Here is an 8832-nt window from a genome sequence, read left to right as displayed (position 1 = left end):
TTATATTAGCTAGTATAATCCAGGTGAAAAGTAAAAGAATCAGTTGACAAAATTAGTGCAAAATATAAAGAAGTCATTATCTCATAAAACTAGAAACAGGGTAGCCTTCAGAAATGGTTGGTATAAAAATTGGTTGTTTCAAAGATCTCATCAAAAGTCAGTCTTTCAGATTTGTAGGTAAGAGTCAGACGGGCATTAAAAGGGCTACTTTAGGACTTGATGTCAAATTCAGGAAATATGTGTCCACAGAAAGAATTAGACTTTTTCTTAAACTACTTTTTGGGGAAGCAAGGGACTTACCCAGGGACAAACAATGAAGGATTGTAATGCATAAAAATGATCTGGGGTTTTTGTTTTGTTTTGCTTGTGTGTATGTGTGTGTGTGCGTGTGTGTGTGTGTGTGTGTGTGTGTGTGTGTGTGTGTCTGTGTGTGAGAGAGAGACAGAGAGATTTATTTTTGCTGAATGAAAAGCATTTCTACAGCTCTTCTAACAGTTGAAATGCTGTTTCATGAAGTAGAGAGGTAGTAGTACATCCCTTGCCATTGACACTGTTAAAGTTACCAATTGCAGATACTGTAGCAGATTTAAGAACTTGAGAAATGTATAGCAATCTTCTTAGATTACTTTGGGATATTTTTTTCTTTCCATCATAATCTATTATTTACCAAGCAAATATTCATTGACTACCCATTATACACCAACCATTATGAAGACATTTATATTTAGGTGTAAACTCAAGTGGGCATTGAAGATAAGGACTGAGTAGGTCAATATCTGTCTGCAATGTTTAGAAGTTGATAAGAATGTAAAATCAAGTAGAATAAATAAAACGGCTCATTTACATTTTATTTCTAGAAAGAAACACAGTTTCCAAAGAAAGCTTTTTACAGAAGACTACAGAAAACTCAAAATTATATTTTATGAAACCTGTACTATGTCACTTTGATAAACATACTTTTCAAAGAAATGTTCATATTTACTCGTGTATATACATGTGAATTAAATTTAGTACTATATATAATGATCTAACTTTTAGAGTCTAAATTAAACCCACAATAATGGAAAGGATATTGGAGAGAGGAGTATGAACAAAGAGGCTGATTGAAAATAATAGCTGCATTGGAGACAAGAACTAGGAAGATACATTTTCTTTCCTTTAGGCACAAAGCCTTAATTCCAGTTTCTTGAAAAAAGAAATGTCTTTACATATCTTTACACAGAATATAGATACCATCTATTAGAAATTACAAATTAATTGTAACAAGGGAAATCTTAACATAATGATCAAGATATACTATCCAGAAGAATTTTTGCTTTAAGGCAGAAGGTCTTGATTGAAACCTAATTTCAAAATTCATGGTAAACATGGGCATGCCTAGTTGATACGGAAGAAAAATAATTGAAATAAGTGCTCATAGCGTTATTCCTGCACACCATTAGCATTCCATTTTAAAATTAGACTATACTTCATGCTATTCCCCCAACCAACACTCCGCCATCCAATAAAAACTTGCTGGATATACACTGTCCTGTCTTTCCTTAGTGATCCATTTTTCTGGAATGTCCTTCTGGCTCTTTTCTATCTTTTGAATTCCTATAAATTAAAGGCCCAGTTCATATTATGCACTCTGTAAAGACTTCTCTTGTAACCCAAATAAAAATCACTGCTCCCTCCAACATGTTCATTATTGCTACTATACCATGCATCATTTTATGACAGAGTTAGCTGTTAATGGTCCATTTTCCCTTCTACTTTCTGAGCTCCTTGAGACGAAATCCAGGAGGAAGATTGCATTTGCTTTTGCTTTCTTTTTATCTCACAGACAATTTGGAAAAGAGTAGATGCTCAATAAATGCATATTAAATTAATGAGGCGTGAATAATTGTGCAAACAGTCAAAGGTATTACATAAACTTTGGTTGAGCAGGGACACCACAGAGAAAGTTTTTAATATATTGTATGCACATGTATGGCAATAAAAACAAAACAGAAGAGAAAATCATGAAACTAATGCACAAAGGTGGTAGCTAGTGTTTTTATATCCAATGTATTTTTATAATTATTTGGTCACAGTGCATGACATAATAGACCTATTAATGAAGGTAAGGAATGAATATAATGGTCATATTCATTCTTTTAATAATTATTTCTTGTTTCTACATCATTATACTTACTGTGGAAAAAAAATGCCTGAAAGGTATAGTGGATCATTTAGAATGTAGAATTTCCTCCAGAGATGCCAAGAGTGTTGGCTTGGACAGGGTATGGTCTCTCACTCTGTGATACAGAAACTTAACCCACTTTCAGGTGCTAGAGTATGTGAACTCTGAGCCTGTGGTCCAGTCCTCGTCTTACCCCTGACCAGCCTATGGAAGATGTGTGGCAGTCTCTATCTCCTCAGTCTCTCCTCAAGCCCTGACTCTGAAAAGAATACAAACTCCCATGATCTGCTCTACACCCAACAATAAGAGACTCTGTTCTCAGAAAATCTATGAGCCAATGTTTAATTCTAACTTCCTATGTGCTTTTCAAATTATATTTTGTAGCTATAAACTACAAACAATAAACTCAAATAGCAAAAGCATTGTTAATGAGTTTAATGAAATATTATTGTCTATTACTTTAAGTGGACTGTGTAAAATTCACTTTGCATTTGAAGAATTAAAGCCTGCTTAATTATCTGTATTAATCTACTCAGGAACTAAAGTTAGAGCAAACAGTTATTTTTCTTTCTTTCTTTTAATTGAATATGCACCCAACAGAATTCTGATCTCATGGATTGGATATCTGATTTTCCAAAACATATAGGGAAATGAAAATTCACCTTTCACCACTGGAGAGAAATAATTGGTTACACTTTTCTCACCTTCATAGAATCAGAGGAGATAATATTATTCCCCATAGAATTGGAAGGTGAAATTCAAGCTGGCTGTTAAGAATTGCCCCTTCCAAGTAGAAAGATGAAAACTAGAAAGAAGAAAATGAGATCCTATCTCTTCACTTTTATGTAAGTAGGTCAATTGCTAATCTCTTAATTTTAAAAATTAATCATAAATGTCTTTGAAAACCATAGAAAAATGCCTTTACAGAAGGGTATTTGAGGCCATGAATCTGAAATTAAAGACTATAAGCTAAAGTTTTCACTCATGGAAAACGTCTGGAGGACTTGTGGTGGTTTCATCTTTATTCCTGACTCTCATGAATTATAAGTGTTTGTCCTAACCAGTTGTTTTGTGATTTCACTGTTTTAGTTCAATATCTGATAGTTATTTAGCATTAAGCTAATTATCTGTTATCTTAAACTTAAGATCCTTGTTCTTATCATAGTGATTATCTTATAAAATCATACTGATTTTCTGAGACAGTTAATAAATGTGAATCAGAAGTTTGTTTCCCTATTATTTAGCCTGCCTGAAATTTTAAAAATTAAAACTCATAAATAGATATTAAATTAATTATAATGTGACTACACAACAACACACAAATAATCCAGATAAAATATTCTGAACATTAGACTAGATGTCAAATAACCCAATATTTATTCCGAACTTATTATCTGATTATCTATGGCCCCTAAGCTAGTTATTTATACACCCATACACATATACATATCATATATATATGTTTACTTTTTTAAAATAGCAAAAAATAACTATGAATGTATACCCATATGCTTCTGTGTATATGTAGTACTGTTTTACATTTGATCAATCATCACATAATAAAAAGTGGCCAGTTTTTCCAAAGCTGATTTCTTCTATAGATATTCTGTAAATGATTCACAGCAGATTTATTTGAAGTACATAATCATCATAAGAGAAGTAAGCTCATAGTTATCGTTTTGATTTAGAATGTAATGATTTGAATACAAATGGATGAGAAAATACTTTGTGCTGGTCAAGGAGGGTCAAGAATGACTAGCTTGTTTATGTTAACCAACTGGCTGTGGTGAGTCTCACTAAGACTTGGATGAAAAACAGTAAGCCAGAATTGTCTCCTTCTGATATAAGAAGCTGGTAGTGGATGGGTTACCAAGGAATTCCTATTCTGAGGGACAGCTGTGGGAATAGGACCCCACAGCTCAGTGGCACATCCATTCACTGTGTGTGATGAAATCTGCAGTTTTTCAAGGTAGGAGATTTGGAAGGGAGTCAACACTATCATTATATTTCAAGGCTGGGAGTGGGGATTACTGAACTCTCATCTGTAGGAAACCATATCTACCTCAAGAAGGGAATTCCACAGACATGAAAATCCTCTGATCTTAAATCAAGAATGAGAAGAAAGGAGAAGAAAAAGCAGTTTATGCCAGGTTCCTCTTTTTCTACCTTAACCACTATATAGCCTTCTTTATTATTCTTATTTTTACTTTCTTTTTTTCTGTTCTTAAAGCCTCAGTGCTAAATTTGAATAGTACATGTGTTATCTTCCTCTAATTCAGAATTTTGCTATATCCCTACATCCACAACCCATCCACACCAGCCTTTTGCACTGCTGTCTGTCTTCACCGCCCCCCCTTATAATTAAGGTACTGACTCAAATATAATTTTCTTACAGAGACCTTCTTTGATCATATGCCCAGTATTGTGTACTCTAACAGTCACTTCCTATCCACCACTCCATTTTACTTCACATATGATAGCACTTAGCACTATCTGGTTATTGACTAGCCTCCTCCATTAGCATGTATATTGATACCAGAGACCTTGCAGTCTTGATCCTCTTGTAGAAATGCATCTGACCCACAGAAGAAGCTTTTAAAAATATCTGTTGAATAGATTTTTACGTCTTTTCTGAAAATTTTCAGTCTGTAATAGGATAAAAGTTTAAAAATTACTTTGTAATATGTATAAAAATTTTAATTTCACATTAGAAACCTACCAATTTATAATAATATTTTGTTCTGTTATTTTTCATTCTTGTGACTGATTAAGATTGAATTTCCACAGAGAAGCCTCTCTTTCAACGTTTAAAATATTTGATTAAAATATTAGTTCTGGGGCTTCCCTGGTGGCGCAGTGGTTGGGAGTCCACCTGCCGATGCAGGGGACGGGGGTTCGTGCCCCAGTCCGGGAGGATCCCACATGCCACGGAGCGGCTGGGTCTGTGAGCCATGGCCACTGGGCCTGTGCGTCTGGAGCCTGTGCTCTGCAACGGGAGAGACCACAACAGTGAGAGGCCCATGTACCACAAAAAAAAATTTTTTAAATAAATAAAATAAAATATTAGTTCTGAGTTTAATCTTTTTCTTTTGTCAAATAAAAACTGATCCCATATTTAATTTCTAAAAAATTAGATCCAACAAAAATAAATGGTTGTAACTTTCAGCTAAGATACCAAATTTAGAAGGACACCTTTTCAGAAATCACAACAGGAATATGAAAAGATGAAAATATCTATATCATCACTGAAACTGAGAAAAGAACATCATCCACATCTCAGGTATTATAAAGATGTCATGTGAAATATCATACAGATAGGATAGAAGTAAATCAGGCACAGTTATCTGTGTAAAGACACATTCCTCAACTGAGGAAGCACTGCAATGTCTCAGAATAAATATAAACTTTCCTGAAAATGAACCCTGCTAACACTCCATGATTGAGGTAGAGCTAGGGATTTTAAAAAGAATGAGCCATGGGACATACTTAGAGTACATCATTTAAAATGTCCTTCTTTATTTTGAATTACCAGCATTAAAAGAAACTGGTAATGGAAGCCTGAAATTATGTGGCTATATGAAAGCCAGCAAGGGAATTAGGATTCCCCTGAGCACAACAGAGTTTCTCCCTTATGAAGGAGATTGTGTCACCAATGAGAAGTCTAGGAACAATCTCACCTAGCACCTGAAGTAGAGATCTGGAGAAGGAGTGGCAGAGGTGATAGTAAGGCTATTTAATAAGAAATTTCCAAAACTCCTGTTAGGAACACATCTACATTGATAAACAGCTATTTTTTCCAAGATAAAATGTATAAACAAGACATAATCATATAAACAATTCTGAAAAAAGATTATAATCTAAAAATAAATATTATTACAAATATCTAAATATGATATATATTATTTTATTATTTATGTGTAAACACTATTTTATATGTTATATAAAATACATATATATTAAAGAAGCACATTTTAAACCTAATTTGCTCCCATTTGAAAAAAATGCAGGAAGTTTATAAACAAGGAAATATTTAGAATAAGAAAACAAGTTCGCAGAGTGAGTTGAAGATGAATGCCAGAGAACTTGGATCTCAGCTAAAGGACAGTATTCCGGTTACTGAACTTTCAGCAAGTGGAACTTTTGAAAGTCATGATCTTCTTTGAAAAGGTTTTTCTTATGTGAAAAATGAACTTTTGCCCAGTCATCCTCTTTAATTATCAGAAAAAAATTTCCAGCTCAACCAAGATAAAATGAACTTTTCCACACTGAGAAACATCCAGGGTCTATTTGCTCCATTAAAACTACAAATGGAATTCAATGCAGTGCAGCAGGTTCAGCGTCTTCCTTTTCTTCCAAGCTCAAACCTTTCATTGGATATTTTGAGGGGTAATGATGAGACTATTGGATTTGAAGATATTCTTAATGACTCATCACAAAGTGAACTAATGGGAGAACCACATTTGATGGTTGAATATAAGCTCGGTTTACTGTAATGCAGTGTGCTGTTCATGGAAATAGAGGGGCTGCATCTTGTTTATAGTCGTTTTTTACTATAATTTGACATGCACAACATTAAAAGTACTGACACATGAGAAAAAATAAATAAATAATAAAATAAAATAAAATAAGAAAACAAAGATAAAAGGTGAGCTGACTGAGAGTCAAAAAAGAGTGAAAAGAGAAATGGATGAGCTAATGAAATAAAATAAGGGAACTAAAAATAATAAAGGGAAAATTATAATATAGATCAGCTTCACGTCCAAAAAATCACCACAAAATAGAAAACTGAATTACATTAGATTGGAACAAAGTTCTTCCAGAATATAGAAAAAGAAAAAAAAAAGACAAATGATGAGGAATAAGATCAGAGGTATTGAGCTTAATGGATGATAATTATGATCCTGAAGAAGAGACTGAAGCAAATGAGAAATGAGTAGACACAAGCAGAGAATAGTTTAAAGATGTAGGAAAAGACCTGAGTCTTTAGATGAATCTGTAAGGACTGCTGATCTCTAGGTAAACGTGAAAAAGTGATTCCAGTTCTAAGAATCTCCCTCTTCTAAACTTGAAATGAAGATGATCAGAAGAAGCTGACATTTTTAGAAGAGTTCTCAACCCTCGGTCCACCTCTCCCAAGCTGTCATTTAGGCAAATCCTGAGAAACTATGACTCCCATATTTGAAGAGACGTGGTAGTAATGGAATACCATGGCCTTTTCCTCTCTGATTGGGAGGGTCTGAGGGAGATGGAGGAGAAAGTAACAGTGGCAACTGCAGACAGACTAGTGAAAAAACAAAGAGAAACTGCACCACCCAGAACAAGTTTAATGAGGTATATGTTACAGCACTTTTAAATGATTGAGCAAACTAAACTAAATCTTTAATTAGAGTGAAGTGACTTCTAACTGAATTACTGAAAAAGAAAACAAAAGCAAAGGGCTCGGTGTATTTGTCATACTCACACCAGGAAATGTCAAATTTACATAAAAGTGCACAGAACACAAAACCCAACCTTCAGACTTTAAGCATGTAATGATAAGAAAGGAGTAATGGAGAATTCACTCACAGTATTTTAGAAGAAACAGTTGTAGACAGAATTACCCAAATGTAACATAGCAAGAAAAAATAAATGGCATCATGCAAATATATTAAATATGTAAACAAATAACACTCATGAAAATATATTAAAATAGTCCATTTAAAACTTGAAGACATAATGAAAAATTAAAAGAAAAATTCCTTCCAGTACTTTGTACTATAAAACTTAACAAAACAATGAATTCACTAAATTAAAGCTTAAAGAAGAAAAGATAGAGCAACAGAAGTGAGTATAAATTATGATTACAGAGAAAGAGTACAAATTGATCAAAGCAGCACCATAAAATAAATAATAAATAAATTACGAATAGAATGGTCAGGATAGAAATATAACTTATTCAACTAAACAAAGGATTTTCATAATCACATTAAATACAAAAGTAATATGCAGAGATGAGTTAGAAGGTAAGATCTGAGGACAATAATAATACAAAATAAAAATAATGGTGATCTGAAGTTAGAAAATTCAACAAATGAAATACAAAAGATATCCAAATATATAATAAAAAATTTTCCTGAAATGTTGGAAAATTTCATACAATGTCCAAAACTTAGATAATAGATGGGTCAATAGATGGATAGAATTTTATGGAAAATAGCTAAAATATGATCATAATTTCAAATTTAGGAAACCTAAAATATGAAGAAATAATTCTATGAGAATCCTGATTGGAAAAAACAGATCTTTCAAGAGTAAGAAAATCAAGCTGTTCTCAAGATCGCCACAGCAATATTCAATAATATGAAACATTGGAACAATGCCCCCAAGTTTTGTAGAATAGAAAATATAACCTTTGGGAACGAAAATAATGGCCCCTCAATGATGTCCATGCCCTAATCCCCAGAAACTATGAATATTCTACCTTACATGGCAAAAAGGACTTTGTAGACAGGATTAAATTAAGGATTATGATATGGGGAGATTATTTTGGATTATCTGTGTGAGCAAGATCTAATCATGAGCCCTTAAAAATGAAAGAAGGCAAGAAGAATGAGTCAGAGAGATGCCAGCAGGAGAAGCATTTAATGCCCCATTGCCAATTCTGAGATGTTGGGGGAAATGTACAAAAA

At 33.4% G+C, this 8832-nt stretch overlaps 1 pseudogene; it reads left to right on the top strand.

The window, feature by feature from the left end:
* The first annotated feature begins 6217 nt into the window (after positions 1-6217).
* LOC101286760 (proteasome maturation protein-like) lies at positions 6218-6766 on the top strand (annotated as a pseudogene).
* The last annotated feature ends 2066 nt before the right edge of the window (positions 6767-8832 follow it).

This window comes from Orcinus orca, chromosome 14 (genome assembly GCF_937001465.1).
Source record: "Orcinus orca chromosome 14, mOrcOrc1.1, whole genome shotgun sequence".
In the NCBI taxonomy this organism is placed as follows: Eukaryota; Metazoa; Chordata; class Mammalia; order Artiodactyla; family Delphinidae; genus Orcinus; species Orcinus orca.
This window is presented reverse-complemented; position numbering and strand designations above follow the sequence as displayed.